Here is a 23,233-nt window from a genome sequence, read left to right on the forward strand (position 1 = left end):
AGAAATGTGGAATGGAATGTCGAAAGTAATGTAGCATGGAATGGAAAGTGCAATGGAATCTGGAATGGAATGGAGTGGAATGTGGAATGGAATGTGGAATGCAATGTGGAATGGAATGGAATGGAACGTGTAATAGAATATGGACTGGAACTTGGAAAGGAATGTGGAATTGAATGAGGAATGGAATGGAATGGAAAGTGGAATGGAATGTGCAATGGAATGGAATGGAATGTGGAATGGAACGGGGAATGGAATGGAATGGAATGCAATGTGGAATGGAATATGGAATGCAATGGAATGGAATGTGAAATGGAACGGAATTGAATGAGGACTGCAACGTGGAATGGAATGTGCGATGGAATGTGGAATGAAACGTGGAAAGAAATGGAATGTAATATGGAATGGAAAGTGGAATGGAATGGAATGGAAAGTGGAATGGAACGAGGAATTGATTGTAGAATGGAACGTGGAATGGATCGTGGAATGGAATGGAATGGAATGTGGAACGGAACGTAGAATGGAATCTAGAATGGAATGTGGAATGCAATGGAATGGAATGTTGAATAGATTGTGGAAAGGAACGGAACGAAATGTGGAATGGAATGGAATGTGGAATGGAATGGAATATGGAATTGAATGGAATGTGGAATGGAATGTGGAATGGAATGGAATGGAATGGAATGTGGATTGGAACAGAATGGAATGTGCAATAGAATGCGGAATGGAATGTAATAGAATGGAAGAGAATGTGGATTGGAATGTGGAATGGAATGGAATGGAATCGAAAGTGGAATGGAATGTGGAATGGAATGGAATCGAAAGTGGAATGAAATGTGGAGTGGAATGGAATTGAATGTGAAACGGAATGGAATGGAATGTGGAATGCAATGGAATGGAATGTGGAATGGAATGTGGAATGGAATATGGAATGGAATGGAAAGTGGAATGGAAAGTGGAATGGAATGTGGAATGAAATGTGGAATGGAATGGAATGGAATGGAATGTGAAATGGAATGGAATGGAATGTGGAATGGAATGGAATGGAATGTGGAATGGAATGTGGAATTGAATTGAATGGAATGGAATGTGAAATGGAATGGAAAGGAATGTGCAATGGAATGCGGAATGGAATGGAATGGAATGTGGAATGGAATGTGGAATGGAATGGAATGGAATGGAATGTGGAAAGGAATGGAATGGAATGTGCAATGAAATGCGGATTTGAATGGAATGGAATGGAATACAATGTGGATTGGAATGTGGAATGGAATGTGGAATGGAATGGAATGGAATGTGCAAAGAAATGCGGAATGGAATGGAATGGAATGGAATAGAATGTGGATTGGAATGTGGAATGGAATGTAATGGAATGGAAAGCGGAATGGAATGTGGAATGGAATGGAATGGAAAGTGGAATGAAATGTGGACAGGAATGGAATTGAATGTGGAACAGAATGGAATGGAATGTGGAATGGAATGTGAAATGGAAGGTGTAATGCAGTGTGGAATGGAATGTGGAAAGGAATGGAATGGAAAGTGAAAATTAAAGTGAAATGGAACAGAATGGAATGTGGAATGGAATGCAGAATTGAATGTGGAATGGAATGGAATGGAAAGAGGAATGGAATGTGGAATGCAAAGTGTAATGGAATGGAATGGAATTTGTAATGGATCGTGGAATGAAATGGGATGGATCATGGAAGGGAACGTGTAATGGATTGTGGATTGGAATGGAATGGAACGTGGAATGGAATGTGGAAAGGAATGGAACGGAATATGGAATGGAATGTAGAATGGAATGGAATGAAATGTGGAATGCAATGGAAAAGAATGCGAAAACAAATGTGGAATGGAATGTGGAATATAATGTAGCATGGAATGGAAAGTGCAATGGAATCTGGAATGGAAGGTAATGGAATGTGGAATGGAATGTAGAATGCAATGTGGAATGGAACGTGGAATTTAATGGAATGGAACGTGTAATAGAATGTGGACTGGAACTTGGAAAGGAATGTGGAATTGAATGAGGATTGAAATGGAATGGAATGTGGAATGAAATGTGCAATGGAATGGAAAAGAATGTGGAATGGAACGTGGAATGGAATGGAATGGAATGGAAAGGAATGTGGAATGGACTGTGTAATACAATGGAATGGAATGTGGAATGGAATAGAATTGAATGCGGAATGGAAGGTGGAATGGAATGTGCAATGGAATGAGGAATGGAATGGAATGGAAAGTGGAATGGAACATGGAATTGATTGTAGAATGGAACGTGGAATGGAACGTGGAATGGATCATGGAATGGAATGGAATGGAATGTGGAACGGAACGTGGAATGGAATCTGGAATGCAATGGAATGGAATGTTGAATGGATTGCGGAAGGTAATGGATTGAAATATGGAATGGAATGCGGAATGGAATGTGGAATGCAATTTGGAATGGAATATGGAATGGAAAGAACTGGAATGAGGAATGGATTGTGGAATGGAATGGAATGGACTGTGGAATGGAATGTGTAATGGAATGGAATGGAAGGTTTAAATGGAATTGTATGGAATCTGGGATGGAATATGGACTGGAATGGAAAGCAATGTGGAATGGAATGTGGAATGGAACGTGCAATGGAACGTGGAATAGAACGTGGAAAGGAATGTGGAATGAAATGCAATGGAATCTGTAATCGAAGGGAATGGATTGTGAAATGGAATGTGGAATGGAATGGAATGGAAAGGAATGGAATGTGGAAGGCAATGGAATGGAAGGTGGAGTGGAAAGGAATGGAACGTGGAATGGAAGCCAGAATAAAACGTGGAATGCAACGTGGAATGGAAAGTGGAATGAAAAGTGGAATGGAATGGAATCTAATGTGGAATGGAAGGGAATTGAATGGAATGGAAGGTGGAATGCAATGTGAAATGGAATGAAATCGAACGTGGAATGGAATGGAATGGAACGTGGAATGGAATGGAATGGAACGTGGAATGGAACGTGGAATGCAAAGTGGAGGGGAACGTGGAAGAGAATGGAATGGAACGTGGAATGGAACGTGGAATTCAAAGTGGAGGGGAACGTGGAACAGAATGGAATGAAACGTGCAAAGGAAGGGAATGGAATGTGGAATGGAATGGAATGGAATGTTGAATGGAATGGAATGGAAGATGGAGTGGAACGTGGAATGCAATGGAATGGAACGTGGAATGGAACGTGGAATGGAACGTCCAATGTAACGTCGAAGGGTACGTGGAATGGAATGGAATGGAAAGTGGAATGGATGTGGTATGCAATGTGGAATGTAAAGAAATGGACTCTGGAATGGAATGGAATGGAATGTGGCACGGAATGTGGAATGGAATGTGGAATGGAATGTGGAAAGGAAAGTGGAATGTAATGGAATGGAATGTGGAATGAAACGAGCAATGCAATGGAATGGAAGGTGGAATGGAACGTGGAATGGAACGTGTAATGGAATGTGGAATGGAATGGAATGGAATGTGGAATGCCTTGGAATGGTATGTGGAATGGAATGTGGAATGGAATGTGGAATGGAACGCAATGGAAAATCGAATGAAATGTGGAATGGAATGGAAAGGAATGCAATGTGGAATGGAATGGAATGGAATGTGGAATGGACTGGAATGGAATGTGGAGTGAAATGGAATGGAAAGTGGAATGAAATGGAGTGGAATGTGGAATGGAATGGAATGTGTAATGGAATGGACAGGAATGTGGAATAGAATGGAATGGAATGGAATGTGGAATGGAATGTGGAACGGAATGTGGAATTGAATAGAATGCAATGTGGAATGGAAGGTGCAATGGACTGGAATGGAATGTGGAATAGAATGTGGAAGGAAATGTGGAATGAAATGTGGAACGCTAAGTGGAATGGAATGGAATGGGATGTGGAATGGAACGTGGAATGCAATTGAATGGAATCTGGAATGGAAAAGAATCCAATGTGGAATGGAATGGAATGGGATGTGGAATGGAATGAGGAATGGAATGGAATGAAATGTGGAATGGATTGTGGAATGGAAAGGAATGAAATGTGGAATGGATTGTGGAATGGAAAGGAATGGAATGTGGAAAGGAAATCGGAATGTAATGGCATGGAAGGTGGAATGGAATGTGGAATGGATTCGAATGGAATGTGGAATGGAATAGAATGCAATCCATAGTGGAATGGAAAGGAATGGACTGCAGAATGGAATGGAATGGAATACGGAATGGAATGGAATTAAATGTGGAATGGAATGTGGAATGGAACGGAATTGAAAGTGGAATGAAATTGAATGGAATGTGGAATGGAATGTGGAATGGATTGGAATGGATAGTGGAATGGAATATGGAATGGAAAGTGGAATGGAATGTGGAATGGAATGGAGAGTGGAATGGAATGTGGAATGGAATGGAATGGAATGTGAAACGGAATGGAATGCAATGTGAAACGGAATGTGGAATGGAATGGAATGGAATGTGAAACGGAATGGAATGGAATGTGGAACGGAATGTGGAATGGAATGGAATGGAATGGAATTCGGACTATAATGGAATGGAATGGATTCCATTACACATTGAATTCCTTTCCATTCCACATTTCATTTCATTCCACATTCCATTCCATTCCATTGCATTCCTCTCCATTCCACATTCCATACCATTCCATTCCATTCCATTCCACATTCCATTCCATTCCAATTCATTCCACATTCCATTCCATTCCATTCCATTGCATTCCAATCCACATTCCACTCCATTCCATTACATTCCATTACATTCCACTTTCCATTCCAATCCATTCTAAATTCCATTCCACATTCCATTACATTCCATTCCAGGTTCCATTCCACATGCCATTCCACTTTCCATTCCATTAAATTCCACATTCCATTCCACATTAAATTCCATTCCATTACACCTTTGATTGCATTCCACTTTGCTTTCCATTCCGTTGCATTCCATTCCACATTCCATTCCAAGTTCCATTCCACTCCATTCCACTTTCCATACCATTCCATTCAACGTTCCATTCCTTTCCATGCAAAATTCCATTCCATAATCCATTCCATTCCATTCCATTCCACATTGCATTCCATTCCATTCCATTGCACATTCCATTCAATTCCATTCCACATTCCATTCCAATCCATTCCACATTCTATTCCACATTCCATTGCATTCCATTCCACGTTCCATTCGATTCTACGTTCCATTCCATCCTATTCGATGATACATTCCACGTTCCATTCCGTGTTCCCTTCCACGTTATATTCCATGTTCCATTCCATTGTATTCCATATTCCGTTCCTCATTCCATTCCACCTTCCATTCCATTCCATTACAAAATCCATTCAACGTTACATACCACTCCATTTCACATTCTGTTCCATTATACGTCCCATTCCTTTCCATTCCACGTTCCATTCCATTCCACGTTCCATTCCATTCTATTCCACCATCCATTCCAAGTTCCATTCCATCTTGCATTCCACTTTCCATTCCACGTTCCATTGCATTCCATTCCACGTTCAATTTTTTATTCCATTCCAACATTCCATTCCATTCCATTCCACATTCCATTCCACATTCCACTCCATTCCATTCCATGTTCCATTCCATTCCATACCACATTCCATTCCAATCCGCATTCCATTCTACATTCCATCACATTCCATTCTACATTCCATTCCATTCCATTTCATTCCACATTCCATTCCATTCCTTTCCTCATTACACTCGATTCCATTCCATTGCAATCCACATTCCGTTCCATTCCACTTTCAATTCCATATTCCTTTACGTTCCACTCCGCATCCCATTCCACATGCCATTACATTCCATTCCACATTCCATTCCATTCCATTCCACATTCCATTCCACTCAATTCCATTCCATTCCATTCCATACCACATTCCATTCCACGTTCCATTCCAAATTCCATCCCATTACAATAAATGACATTTCACATTCCATTCCATTCCACATTCCATTGCAGATTCCATTCCACATTCCATTCCATTGCATTCCATTCCATTCGACAATCCATTCCATTCCACAATCCATTCCATTCCATTCCACAATCCATTCCATTCCATTCCATTCTACATTCCATTGCATTCCATTCCACATTCCATTCAATTCCTTTCCACATTCCTTTCCATTCCAATCCACATTCCATTCCATTCCATTCCACATTCAATTTCATTCCATTCCATTCCATTCCACATTCCATTCCAGATTCCATTCCAGATTCCATTACACATTCCATTCCATATTCCATTCCATTCCACATTGCGTTCCTTTCCATTCCACATTCCATTTCACATTCCATTCCATGTTACATTCCACATTCCATTGCACATTCCCTTCCATTCAATTCCATTCCATGTTACATTCCACATTCCATTGCACATTCCCTTCCATTCAATTCCATTCCATACCATTCAATTCCACATTCCGTTCCAGATACCATTACTTTCAATTCAGTTCCATTCCACATTCTATTCCATTTCTCATTCCATTCCATTCCAGCCCACATTCCATTAAATTCCATTCTATTCCACAATCCATTCCAGTTTCCATTCCACATTCCGTCCCACATTCCATCCTATTCCATTCCATTCCATTCCACATTCCATTCCACATTCGATTCCACATTCCATTCTGTTCCATTCCATTACACTGCATGTTCTATTCCACATTCCATTCCATTTCATTCCACCTTTCATTCCACATTCCATTCCATTCCATTCCACAATCCATTCCATTCCATTGCACATTCCATTCAAATCCATTCCACTCCATTCCATTCCATTGCATTTGACATTCCATTACACTCCATTCCATTCCACTTTCCATTCTACTTTTCGTTCCGTTCCATTCCACTTTCCATTTCACATTTCATTTAATTGCATTCCACTTTCCACTCCATTCCATTCCACATTGCATTCCACATCACTTTCCATTCCATTCCACTCCAAATTCCTTTCTTTTCCATTCCATATTGCATTCCATGCCTTTCCACATGCCATTACATTCCATATTCCATTCCACAATCCATTCCATTCTAAATTCTATTCCAAATTCCATTCCATTCCCTTTCACTTTGCATTCCATTCCATTCCACATTCCATTCCAATCCAAATTCCATTACATTCCATGCCATTCCATTCCACATTCCATTCCATTACATTAAATTTCACATTCCATTCCATTACCTTCCATTCCTTTCCACATTCCATTCCAATCGTTTCCATTCCACATTCCATTCCATTCCATTCCATGTTCCATTCCATTCCTCGTTCCATTACTTTCCATTCCATGATCCATTCCTTTCCATTCCACGTTCCATTCCACATTCCATTCCACCTTCCATTCCACATTCCATTCCATTGAATTCTATTCCATTCCATTCCACCTTCCATTCCAAATCCATTCCGTGTCATTCCACATTCCATTCCATTCCATTCCACATTCCATTCCATTCCACATTCCATTCCGCTTTCCATTCCTTTACAATCCACATTACATTCCATTTTCCATTGCATTCCTTTCCACATTCCATTCCGCTTTCCATTCCATTCCACTTTGCATTCCATTTCTTTCCATTCCATTCAATTCCATTCCACATTCCATTCCATTCCATTGCACATTCCATTCCATTCCATTCCAAATTCCATTCGACATTCCATTCCATTCCTTTCCACATTCAATTCCACATTACTTTCCATTCCACATTCCTTTCTAACCCATTTCACATTCCATTCCACATGCTTTTCCATTCCATTCCACATTCCATTACACATTCTGTTTCACATTCCATTCCATTGAATTGCAATTTCAATTCCACATTCCATTCCATTCCATTCCTTTCTATTACATTCCACATTCCACTCCATTCCATTCCACTTTCCATTCCACATTCCATTCCATTCCATTGCACATTCAATTCCATTGCATACGACATTCAATTCCACATTCCTTTCTATTCCATTCCACTTTCCATTCCACATTCCATTCCACATTCCATTCCATTCCATTCCATTGCACATTCTATTCCACTTTCCATTCCATTCCATTCCACATTCCATTCTATTCTTCATTCCATATTCCATTCCATTCCATTCCATTCCACATTCTATTCCACTTTCCATTCCATTCCATTCCACATTCCATTCTATTCTTCATTCCACATTCCATTCCATTTCACATTTCATTCCATTCCATTCCATTCTGCATTCCATTCTTTTCTATTGCATTCCATATTACATTCCAGTCCATTCAACCTTCAATTCTCTTCCACATTCCACATTCCATTCCCTTCCACATTCCATTCCAATCCATTCCACTTTCCATTCCTCATTCCATTCCATTCCACGTTTCATTCCACATTCCATTCCATTCCATTCCACTTTCCGTTCCATTCAATTTCACAATCAATTCCATTTCATTTCGCATTCCATTCCATTCCATTGTATTCCACATTCCATTCCATTCCATTTGACATAGCTTTCTATTCCATTCCATTCCATATTCCATACAATTCCATTCCACGTTCTATTGCATTCCATTCCAATCCATCACACATTCAATTCCACATCTCATTACATTCCTTTCCTCATTGTATTCCATATTCCATTGAACTCCATTCCACATTCCATTCCATTCCATTCCACCTTGCATTCCTTTCCAATCCATTCCACATTGCCTTCCGCACTCCATTCTTTACTTTTCCCCATTCCATTCCATTACATTCCACATTCCATTCCACTCAATTTGACATTGATTTCCATAACATTCCTTTCCATATTCCATTATATTACACGCCAAATTCTATTTCATTCCATTCCATTCCTTTCCACCTTCCATTCCATTCCATTCTACATTCCATTCCATTCAACATTCGAAATTCCATTCCATTCGAAATTCCATTCCATTCCACACCACATTCCATCCTATTCCATTCCACGTTACCTTCCATTCCATTCCACATTCCATTCCACATTCCATTCCATTCCATTCCACGTTCCATTACAAATTCCATTCGACATTCCATTTCGCATTTCATTCCATTCAATTCCATTCTATTCCACATTCCATTCCACGTTCCATTCCATTCCATTCCACCTTCCATTGCACGTTCGTTTCCACGTTCCATTCCATTCCCTTCCACGTACCCTTCCTCTTTCCATTCCACGTTTTATTCCGTTCCTTTCCACCTTTCATTCCACATTCCATTCCACGTTGCATTCCATTCCATTCCACATTCCTTTCCACATTCCATTCCATTCCACATTCTATTCCACATTCCATTCCATTCCATTCCATATTCCATTCTATTCCATTCCATTCCAGATACCATTCCACATTCCATTCCACATTCCATTCCAATCCTTTCCTCATTCCCTTCCAAATTCCATTCAATTTGATTTCATATTCCATTCCATTCCATTCCACATTACATTATATTCCACTTTCCATTCCATTAAATTCCATACCATGCCAAATTCCATTCAATTCCATTCCACATTCCATCCCGTTCCATTTCACATTCCATTCCTTTCCCTTGCATTCCACATTCCATTCCATTCCATTCCACATTCCTTTCCCTTCCATCCGAATTTCCATTCAATAACATTCCATTCCATATTACATTCCATTCCATTCCATTCCACATTCCATTCCATAGCATTCCGTTCCAAATTCCAGTCCATTCCATTCCACATTCCATTCCATTGCACTCTTAATGCAATTCTACATTCCATTACATTCCATTCCTCATTCCATTCCACATACCATTACATTGCATTCGATTCCATTCCACATTCAATTCCATTCCTTTCCATTCCACATTGCATTCCCTTCCATTCCACATTCCATTCCATTCCATTCTTCATTCCATTCCACATTACATTCCATTTCATTCCACATGGCATTCCATTCCATTCCGCATTCCATTCCACATTCCATTTCATTCCATTGGAAATTCCATTCCATTCCATTTCACATTGCGTTAAATTCCACTCCATTCAACATTCCATTCCGTTAGATTCCAAATTACATTTCTTTCCATTCCACATTCCTTTCCATTCCATTTCACATTGCATTCCATTCCATTCCATTCCACATTCCATTCCACATTCCATTCCATTCTATTCCACATTCCATTCCACATTCCATTCCACATTCCGTTCCATTCCGTTCCACATTCCATATTCCATTCCTTTCCATTGCATTCGACATTCCATTCCATTCCATTCTATTTTCCTTTCTATTCCACATTCCACATTCCATTCCATTCGACTTTCCATTCCATTCCTTTCCACATTCCATTCCACATTCCATTCCATTCCATTCCACACTCCATTCCATTCCTTTTCACATTCCATTCCATTCCATTCCATTTCAGATTCCATTACTTTCCATTCCATTCCATATTTAATTCCATTCAATTCCACATTCAATTCCATTCCATTTCACATTGTATTCCATTCCATTCCATTCCACTTTCCATTCCATTCCATTCCACATTCCATTTCATATTCCATTCCATTCTATTCCAGGTTTCATTACACATTCCATTCCACATTCCATTCCATTCCACGTTCTATTTCACATTTCTTCCAACATTCCATTCCGTTCCTCTCAACATTCCATTCCATTGCATTCCACATTCCATTCCACGTTCCATTCCACTCCACTTCACCCACCGTTCCATTATATTCCACTTTCATTTCCATTTCATACCACGTTCCATTCCATTACACTTTCCATTCAAAGTCCCATTCCACGTTCCATTCCACTTTCTATTCCATTCCATTCCATGTTCCACGCCTCATTCCACTCCACGTTCTATTCCATTCCATTCCACATACCATTCCACATTCCATTCCACATTCCATTCCATTCCATTCCACATTTCATTCCACTTTCCATTAATCGTTCCATTCCATTCCACTCCAGATTCCATTTCCTTCTGTTCCACATTCCTTTTCACATTCGATTCCATTCCATTCAACATTCAATTCTACATTCCATTCCATTCCTTTCCACATTTCATTCCATTCCATTCCACATTCCATTTCATTCCATTCTACATTCCATTCCATTCCATTCCATTCCATTTCATTCCTCATTCCATTACACATTCCATTCCATTCCATTCCACTTTCAATTCCATTCCATTCCATTCCATTTCATTCCTCATTCCATTACACATTCCATTCCATTCCATTCCAAGTTCCATTCCATTCTTTCTACGTTCCATTCCATATACCGTTCAATTCCTTTACACTTTACATACCATATTCCATTCCTTTCCATTCCACATACCATTCCATTCTATTACATTCCCTTCCATTCCGTTCCACTTTCCATTCAATTCCAATCCACTCCACTTTCCATTCCTAACCATTCCACATTCCATTCCATTCCATTCTTCATTCAATTCCACATTCCATTCCATTCAATTCCAAATTCCTTTCCACTTTCTATTCCATTCCATTCCACATAACATTCCATTCCATTTCACATTCCATTCCATTGCATTTCACATTCTATTCCATTCCATTCCATTCCATATTCCATTCCATTACATTCCACATTCCATTCCAATCTATTTCACATTGGATTCCTTTCCATTCCATTTCACATTCCATTCCATTCCATTCCAAATTGCATTCCATTCCACATTCCATTGCACATTCCATTCCATTCCATTCCGTATTCCATTCCTTTCCATTCCATTACACATTCCATTCTAATCCATTCCACATTCTATTCCATTCCATTCCACATTCGACTCAATTCCATTTCACTTTCCATTCCATTCCATTCCATTCCAAATTCCATTCCATTCCATTCCACATTCCATTCCCTTCCATTCCACATTCCATTCGATCTCATTCCATTCCACATTTCATTCCATTGCATTCCGACTTCCATTCCCTTCCATTCCACATTTCATTCCATTCGATTCCACATTCCATTCCCGTCCATTCCACATTCCATTGAAATCCCTGCAACATTCCAATCCACATTCCATTCCTTATTCCTTTCCATTCCATTCCATAGCAGATTCCATTCCATTCCATTCCACGTGCCTTTCCATTCCATTCCACACTCCATTCCACATTCGATTCCACTACATTCCACATTCCATTCCGCATTCCACACCATAGCATTCCACATTCCATTCCATTACGTTCCATATTCCATTCCATTCTTTACCATTCCATTCCTCATTTCATTACACATTCCATTCAATTCGATTCCACGTTCCATTCCATTCCTTTCCACGTTCCATTCCACATTACATTCCATTCCATTCCTCATTCCATTCCATATTTCATTGCTTTCCATTCCACATTCCATTCCATTACATTCCCTTCTCTTCCACATTCCATTCAATTCCCTTTTATATTCCATTCCATTCCGTTCCAATCCACATTGCATGACATTCCATTCCACATTCCATTCTGCATTCCATTCCACATTCCATACCATTCCATTCCACATTCCATTCAAGTGTCCATTTCACTCCATTCCAACACCCATTCCATTCCACGTTCCATTCCATTCCATTCCAATTTCCATTCCATTCCATTCCAAATTCCATTCAATTCAATTACACATTCCATTCCATTCCATTCCAATTTCCATTCCATTCCATTCCACATTCCATCCCATTCAATTCCACATTCCATTCAAATCCAAATTCCATTCCACATTCCATTCCATTCCACACACCATTCCATTCCATTCCATACAATTCCATTCCACATTCCATTCCATTCCATTCCACATTCTATTCCATTAAATTCCACATTCTATTTCACATTCCATTCCATTCCATTACACGTTCTTTTCCACATTCAATTCCATTCCATTTCACATTCCATTCCATTCCATTCCATTCAAGTCCACATGATATTCCATTGTATTACACCTTCAATTCCATTGCATTCCACATTCCATACCATTCCATTCAAGTTTCCATTTCACTCCATTCCAACATCCATTCCATTCCATGTTCCATTCCATTCCATTCCACTTTCCATTCCATTCCATTCCACATTCTGTTCCATTCAATTACACATTCCATTCCATTCCTTTCCAATTTCCAATCCATTCCATTCCACCTTCCATCCCCTTCAATTCCACATTCCATTCCAATCCAAATTCCATTCCACATTCCATTCCATTCCATTCCATTCCACACACCATTCCATTCCATTCCATACCATTCCATTCCACATTGCATTCCATTCCATTCCACATTCTATTTCATTAAATTCCACATTCTATTTCAAATTCCATTCCATTCCATTCCACGTTCTTTTCCACATTCAATTCCATTCCATTTCACATTCCATTCCATTCCATTCCATTCAAGTCCACATGACATTCCATTTTATTACACCTTCAATTCCATTCCATTCCACATTCCATTCCACATTCCATTCCATTCCTTTCCACATTTCATTCTACATTCCATTAATCGTTCCATTCCATTCCACTCCAGATTCCATTCCATTCCGTTCCACATTCCTTTTAACATTCCATTCCATTCCATTCAACATTCAATTCTACATTCCATTCCATTCCATCCCACATTCCATTCCATTCCATTCTATTTCATTTCTCATTCCATTACACATTCCATTCCATTCAATTCCAAGTTCCATTCCATTCTTTCTACCTTCCATTCTACATACCGTTCAATTCCTTTACACTTTACATACCATATTCCATTCCTTTCCATTCCGCATATCATTCCATTCTATCCCATTCCCTTCCATTCCTTTCCACATTCCATTCAATTCCATTCGATTCCGAATTCCATTCCATTCCATTCCAATTTCCATTCCTATCCATTCCATATTCCATTACATTCCATTCTTCATTCAATTCCACATTCCATTCCATTCAATTCCAAATTCCTTTCCACCTTCTATTCCATTCCATTCCACATTCCATTCCATACCATTTCACATTCCATTCCATTGCATTTTACATTCCATTCCATTGCATTTCACATTCTATTCCCTTCCATTCCATTCCACATTCCATTCCATTGCATTCCGCATTCCATTGCAATCCATTTCACATTGCATTCCATTCCATTCCATTCCACATTCCATTCCCTTCCATTCCATTCCTCATTCCATTCCACATTCCATTGCACATTCCATTCCATTCCATTCCGTATTCCATTCCATTGCATTCCACATTACATTCTAATCCATTCCACATTCTATTCCATTCCATTTCACATTCTATTCCATTCAATTCCACATTCGATTCAGTTCCATTTCACTTTCCATTCCATTCCATTCCATTCCAAATTCCATTCCATTCCACATTCCATTCCCTGCCATTCCACATTCCATTCGATTCCTTTCAATTCCACATTCCATTCCATTGCATTCCGCCTTCCATTCCCTTCCATTCCAGATTTCATTCCATTCCATTCCACATTCCATTCCCTTCCATTCCACATTCCATTGAAATCCACTCAACATTCCAATCCACATTCCATTCCTCATTCCATTCCATTGCATTCCATTGCAGATTCCATCCCATTCCATTCCACGTTCCTTTCTATTCCATTCCACACTCCATTCCACATTCGATTCCACTACATTCCACATTCCATTCCACATTCCACTCCATAGCATTACACATTCCATTCAATTCCATTCCACGTTCCATTCCATTCCTTTCCATGTTCCATTCCACATTCCATTCCTTTCCATTCTTCATTCCCTTCCATATTTCATTCCTTTCCATTCCACATTCCATTCCATTCCATTCCCTTCTATTCCAGCTTCCATTCCATTCCCTTTTATATTCCATTCCATTCCATTCCAATCCACATTCCATTCCATTCCACTCCACATTCCATTCCATTCAATTCCACAATCCATTCCATTCCATTCCACATTCCATTCCTTTCCATTCCATTGCATTCCACTTTCCTTTCCATTTCAACACATTCCACATTCCATTCCATTCCACATTCCATTCCTTTCCATTTCACATTCTTTTCCAGTCCATTCCACATTCCATTCCACATTCCATTTCATTCCATTCCATTCCATTTCATTCCACATTCCATTCCATTCCACATTCCATTCCTTTCCATTTCACATTCTTTTCCAGTCCATTCCACATTCCATTCCACATTCCATTTCATTCCATTCCATTCCATTTCATTCCACATTCCATTCCACATTCCTTAGCCTTCCATTCCAAATTACGCTACATTCCACTCTATTCAAGTCCACATTCCGTTCCATTACATTCCATTATATTACACACTCCATTCCACATTCCATTCCACGTTCCATTCTAATCCATTCCATGCTCCTTTCCTTATTCCATTCCACATTCTATTACATTTCTTCCCCCATTGCATTCCACATGCCATTAGACTTTCCATTCCTTTCCCTTGCACATTCCATACCATTCCGTTCCACATTCCAATCCACATTCCACACCATTCCATTCCACAATACATTCCTTTCCATTTCACTTTCCATTCCTTTCCATTCCATTCCACAGTCCATTCCACTCTACTCCACATTCCATTCCATAATCCATTCCACATTCCACTCCCTTCCATTCCACATTCCAATTTTTTCCCTTCCAATCCATTCCATTCCACATTCCAATTCATTTGATTCTACACTCCATATCCACTCCATTCCACAATCCATTCCATTCCATTCCACATTCCATTCCATTCCATTCCAATCCACGTTCCATTCCGCATTCCATTCTATGATCCATTTCACTTTCCATTACACCTTCCACTCTACGTTTCATTCCACGTTCCATTCCATGTTTCATTCCATTCCATTCGATGTTCCATTCCTCATTCTATTCCACTATCCATTCCATTCCATTTCACATTCCATTGCACATTCCTTTCCACGTTCCATTCCCTTCCTTTCCACATTCCATTCCTTTCCGTTCCGCATTCCATTCTACATTCCATTCCATTCCATTCCACATTCCATTCCACTTTCCATTCCATTAAAATCAACATTCCATTCCATTCTATTCAATTCCATTCATCATTCCTTTTCACATTACTTTCCATTCCATTCCACATTCCATTTCATTGCATTCCATGTTCCATTCCACATTCCATTCCATTCCATTCTAACTTCCATTCCATATTCCGTTCAATTGCAATCCACATTCCATTCAATTCCATTCACTTCCATTCCACATTCCACTCCATTCCATTGCTCATTCCATTGCATTCCATTCCCTTTCATTCCATATCCCATTCGATTCCATTCCACATTCCATTCCATTCCATTCCATTCCATTCCACATACCATTCCGTTCCATTCTACATTCCATTCCATTCCATTCCACATTCCATTCCATTCAACATTACATTCCTTTCCACATTCCATTCCTTTCCATTCAACTTTCCATTCCATTCCATTCCATTGCATTCCATATTCCATTCCATTCCCTTCCATTCCACATTCCATTCCTTTCCATTCCAGTTTCCATTCCATTCCATTCCATTGCATTCCATATTCTATTCCATTCCATTCCATTCCACATTCCATTCCATTCCATTCCACTCCATTCCACATTCCATTCCTTTCCATTCCACATTCCATTCCAATCCACATTCCATTCCATTCCATTCCATTTCATATTCCATTCCATTCCATTTCATATTCCATTCCATTCCATATTACATTCCATTCCATTCCACATTCCGTTACTTTCCATTCGATTACATTCCATTGCAATTCATATTCCGATCCATTCCACATTCCATTCCATATTCCATTCCAATCCATTCCACATTACAATCCACATTCCATTCCATTCCATTCCATTCCACATTAAATTCCATTGCATTTCTTTCCATACCACTTTCCATTCCATTCCATTCCATTCAACATTCCATTCCATTCCATTCCACATTCCTTTCCACATTCCATTCAATTCCATTCCATGTCCCATTCCATTCCATTCCATTCCATTCCATTCCACATTCCATTCCATTCTCTTCCACAGTCAATTCTATTTCCATTTCCCTTTCCATTCTATTTCCATTTCGCATTCCATTCCATTTCACATTCCATTCCACATTCATTTCCATTCAATTTCACGTTCCATTCCATTACAATTTGCATTCTAAGCCGTTCCATTCCATTCCACATTCCATTCCATGTTCCATTCCACTCCATTCCACTTTCCATTCTATTGCATTCCACATTCCATTGCATTCGATTCCACTTTCCTTTCCATTCCATTCCATGTTCCTTTCCATTTTATGTTGCATTCCATTCCACATTCCATTCCATTCCATTCAGCATTCCATTGTACATTCCATTCCACTTTCCATTCCACTTTCCATTCCTCGTTCCATTCCAGTTTATTTTCCACATTCCATTCCAAATTCCATTACACGTTCCTTTCCACTTTCCATTCCAGGTTCCATTCCATTCCATTCCATGTTTCATTCCATTCCATTCCCCATTCCATTACATTCCACGTTCTATTCCACATTCCTTTCAATTCCACATTCAATTCCATTCAATATTCCATTCCACTATCCATTCCATTCCTTTTGAAATTCCATTTCACATTCCATTCTATTCTTTTTCACATTCCATTCCATTCGATTCCACGTTACATTCCATTCCATATTCCATTCAATTACATTCCAAATTCCATTCCATTGCATTCCACCTTCCTTTCCTTTCCATGCCATTCCATTCGAAATTCAATTCCATTCCATTCCACATTCCATTAAATTCCATTCCACATTCCATTCTATTCCATTCCACATTCGATTCCATTCCATTCCGCTTTCCTTTCCATTCCTACCCACATTCCATTCCACATTGCATTCCATTCCATTCCACATTCCATTCCATTCCATTTCACATTCCATTCCATTCCATTCCATTCTATTATACATTCCACTGCATTCCATTCTGCTTTCTGTTCCATTCCAATCCATTCCATTTCACATTCCATTCAATTCCATTCCATTCCATTCCATTCCAGATTGTTTTCCATTCCATTCCACATTCCATTCCTTTCAATTCCGTTCCACGTTCCATTTCAAATTCCATTTCACATTCTATTCCTTTCCTTTCCAGTCCACATTCTATTCCATTCCATTCCGTTCCATTCCATCTTACATTCCACATTCCATTCCTCATTCCATTCTGTTCCATTCCATTCCATACCAGTTTCCATTCCACATTACGTTCCACATTCCATTCCATTCCAATCAACATTCAATTCCACATTCCATTCCATTCCATTCCACATTCAATTCCACGTTCCATTCCATTCCGTTCCACATTCCATTCCATTCAATTCCATTCCATTGCATTCCACATTCCATTCCACTCCATTCCATTCGACATTCCATTCCATAACTTTCCACATTCCATTCCATTCCATTTCACATTCCATTCCACATTACACTCCATTTCATATCACATTCCATTCAACATTCCATTCAACATTCCATTCCATTCCATTCCACATTCCATTCCATTCCATTCCATATCCCATTCTATTTGAATTTCACAGTTCTTTCTGTTTCCATTTCAGATGCCATTCCATTCCATTTCACATTCAATTCCATTCCACATTCCATTCCATTCCATTCCTCATTCCATTCCACATTCAATTCCATTCCATTTCACTTTGCATTCCACTCCATTCCACATTCCATTCCATTCAACCTTCCATTCCACATTGCACTCCATTCCATTCCACATTCCATTCAATTCCAAATTCCAATCCTTTCCATTCGATTCCGTTCCACATTCCATTATATTCCATATTCCAGTCCACATTCCATTCCATTCCATTCCATTGCATTCCATATTCCATTCCATTGCTTTCCACTTTCCACTGCATTCCATTCCACATTCCATTCCATTCGCGTTACATTCCATTCCATTCCACATTCCATTCCATTCCCTTCCACATTTCATTCCATTCCTTTCCATTCCACGTTCCATTCCATGCCACTTTCCATTCCATTCCATTCCACGTTCCATTCAATGCCACTTTCCATTGAATTCCATTTCATCATCCATTCCACTCCATTCCATCATCCATTCCATTCCATTCCATGATCCTTTACTCATACCTTTCCAAATTCCATTTCATTCCATTCTACATTCCATTCCATTCCATTACATTCCACATTCCATTCTATTTCATTCCACATTCCATTCAATTCCAATCCATTGAAATCCACATTCCTATCCATTCCACGTTCCATTCCCTATTCCATTCAATTCCATTCCACATTTCATTCGACATTCCATTCCATTCCATTCCACATTTCTTTCCACTCCATTCCACACTCCATTCCATTCCATTTCACATTCCTTTCCATTCCATTCCATTCCATATTCCATTCCATTCGTTTCCACGTTCCATTCCACGTTTCATCCCACTTTCCTTTCCATTTCATTCCATGTTCCATTCCATATTCTTTTCCATTCCATTCCACATTCTATTAAATTCTATTCCCTTCGATTCCACATTCCATTCCATTCCATTCCATTCCACATTCCATTCAATTCAACATTCCATTCGATTCCATTCCATTGCAGTCTACATTCCATTACAATCCAATGCATTCCACATTGCATTCCAAATTCCATTCCATTCCTTGCCACATTTCATTCCATTCCATTCAATTCCTCTTTCCTTTCCACATTCAAATCCGTTACTTTCCACATTCCTTTCCATTTCATTCCTTTGCATTCCACATTTCATTCCATTCCATTCCATTCCACATTCCTTTCCATCTCAATCCACATTCCATTCCATTCCATTCCATTCTACATTCTCTTCCATCCCATTCCACATTCAATTCCAATCCATTCCACATTCCATTCAACTCCATTCCACATTCAATTCCACAGTCCAATCCAAATTCCATTCCATTAGATTCAATATTCCATTCATCATTCCATTCCATTCCATTCCACATTCCTTTCCAATCCATTCCACTTTCCATTCCACATTCCTTTCCATTCCGTTCCACATTCCATTCCGTTTCATTCCACATTCCATTCCAATTCATTCCACATTCCCTTACAGATTCCATTACTCATTCCATTCCATTTGATTACATTCCACATTCCTTTCCATTCCATTCTGCATTCCTTTCCATTCCATTCCACACTCAATTCTGTTCCATTCCACATTTCATTGCACATTCCATTCCACATTCCATTCCATTAAACATCCCATTCCATTCCATTCCACAATCCATTGTGAATTCCTTCCATTCCAATCCACATTCCATTCCACTTTCCTTTCAATTCCATTCGACATTGCATTCCACATTCCATTCCATTCCAGTCCACACTCGATTCCATTCCATTCCTTTCCACATTCCATTCCATTCCATTCCATTCCATTCCACGTTCCATTCCATTCCATTTCTCATTCCATTCCATTCCATTTAACGTTCCATTCCACATTCCATTCCATTCCATTCCACAATCCATTCCATTCCATTCCATTCCACATTGCATTCCATTCCATTCCACATTCCATTCCACTGCACATTCCATTCCACATTCCATTCCACTGCACATTCCATTCCACATTCCATTCCATTCCATTGCACATTCCATTCCACTTTTCATTCTTTTCCATTCCACATTCCACTTTCCATTCCACTTTCCATTCCACGTTCCATTTCACCTTCTCTTCCACATTCCATGCCACATTCCATTCAATTCCTTTCCATGACCCATTCCCCTGTCCATTCCATACCATTCTAGGTTCCATTCCACACTCCATTCCATTCCATTTCACTTTGTATTCCATTCGATTCCACATTCCATCGCACATTCCATTGCATTCCATTTCATATTCCATTCCTTTCCATTACACATTACTTTGCATTCCGTTCCATATTCCATTCCTTTCCGTTCCATATTCCATTCCATTCTATTTGACCTTCAACATTCCTTTCCACTTTCCATTGCAAGTTCCCTTCCATGATCCATTCCACGTTGCATTTCATTCCATTTCACGTTCCATTCCATTCCACGTTCCATTCCATTCTATTCCATTCCACGTTCCAACCAATTCCATTCCGCATTGTATTCCATTGCGTTCCACATTCCATTCCATTCCATTCCACATTCCATTCCATTTCATTCCACATTCCTTTCCAGATTCCATTACATATTCCATTCCATTCGATTCCATTCCACATTCCATTCCATTCCATTCATCATTCCATTCCATTCCATTCCATTCCACACTCAATTCTGTTCCATTCCACATTTCATTGCACGTTCCATTCCACCTTCCATTCCATTCCACATCCCATTCCATTCCATTCCAGATTCCATTCTGAATTCCATTCCATTCCAATCCACATTCCATTCCACTTTCCATTCAATTCCTTTCGACTTTGCATTCCACATTCCATTCCTTTCCTGTCCACACTCCATTCCATTCCATTCCATATTCCATTCCATTCCCTTCCATTCCATGTTCCAATCCATTCCGTTCCTCATTCCATTCCATTCCATTTAACGTTCCATTCCATTCCATTCCACATTCCATTCCATTCCATTTCATTACACATTCCATTCCAGATTCCCTTCCATTCCATTCACTATCACGTTCCATTCCATTCCATTCCACATGACATTCCATTCCATTCCACATTCCGTTCCTTTCCATTCCACGTTCCATTCCATTCCATTCCTCATTCCTTTCCACATTCCATTCCAGAATCCATTCCATTCGATTCCATTCCACATTCCATTCCATTCCATTTTGCATTCCATTCCATTCCATTCAACATTCTGTTCGATTCCATTCCACGTTCCTTACCACATTCCATTCCAGATCCCATTCCATTCGATCCCATTCCACATTCCATTCCACTCCATTTCGCATTCCATTCCATTCCATTCCACATTCCATTCTGTTAGATTCCACATTCCATTGCACATTGCAATCCTCATTCCATTCCATTCCATTCCACATCCCATTCCATTGCATTCCACATTCCATTCTAAATTCCATTCCATTCCATTCCACATTCCATTCCACTTTCCATTCCATTCCATTCGACATTGCATTCCACATTACATTCAATTCTAGTCCACACTCCATTCCATTCCATTCCACTTTCCATTCCATTCCATTGGATTCCAAATTCCATTCCATTCCATTCCATTCCATTTAACCTTCCACTCCATTCCATTCCACATTCCATTCCATTCCATTCCCTTCCACATTCCATTCCACATTCTATTCCATTCCTCATTCCATTCCTTTCCACATTCCATTCGATTCCATTCCACGTTCTATTCCATTCCATTCCTCATTCTACTTCACATTCCATTCCATTCAATTCCACTTTCCTTTCCACTTTCAATTCCATTCCATTTCACATTCCATTCCTTTCCATTCCATTGAAGTCCATATGCCATTCCATTCTATTACACATTCGATTCCATTCGATTCCACATTCCATTCCACATTCCATTCCATTCCATTTCACATTCTTTCCATTCCATTGCACATTCCATTCCGTTTCAGATTCCGTTTCATTCCATTCCATTCCATTCCACATTCCACTCCCTTCCATTCCGTCCCATTCCACATTCCATTCCATTCCATTCCCTTCCAAATTGCATTCCGAATTCCATTCCACTCCACATTCCATTCCATTCCACGTTCCATTCCACATTCCATTCCATTCCTTTCCATTCCTTTCCACATTCCATTCTAGATCCCATTCTACATTCTATTCCAATTTCCATTCCATTCCATTCTATTCCATTCCATTCCATTCCATCGCAATCCAAATTCCTTTCCATTCCACTTTCCTTCCATTCCATTCCACTTTCCATTCCATGTTCCATTCCACTCCATTCTAAGTTCCATTCCATTCCACTTTCGATTCCGTTCCATTCCACCTTCCATTACATTCCAATCCACTGTCCATTCCATTCCAAGTTCCATTCCATTACATTCCACGTTCCATTCCACGTTCCACTCCATGTTCCATTTCTTTACATTCCAGTTTCCATTCCACGTTCTTGTCGACGATTCATTCCACGTTCCATTAAATTCCATTCCACTATCCATTCCAAGTTCCATTCTACGTTCCATTCCATGATCCATTCCACATTCCATTCCATTCCATTTCTCATTCTATTCCTCATTCCA

The sequence above is a fragment of the Pongo pygmaeus genome, chromosome 12 (genome assembly GCF_028885625.2).
Source record: "Pongo pygmaeus isolate AG05252 chromosome 12, NHGRI_mPonPyg2-v2.0_pri, whole genome shotgun sequence".
NCBI classification, from domain to species: Eukaryota; Metazoa; Chordata; class Mammalia; order Primates; family Hominidae; genus Pongo; species Pongo pygmaeus.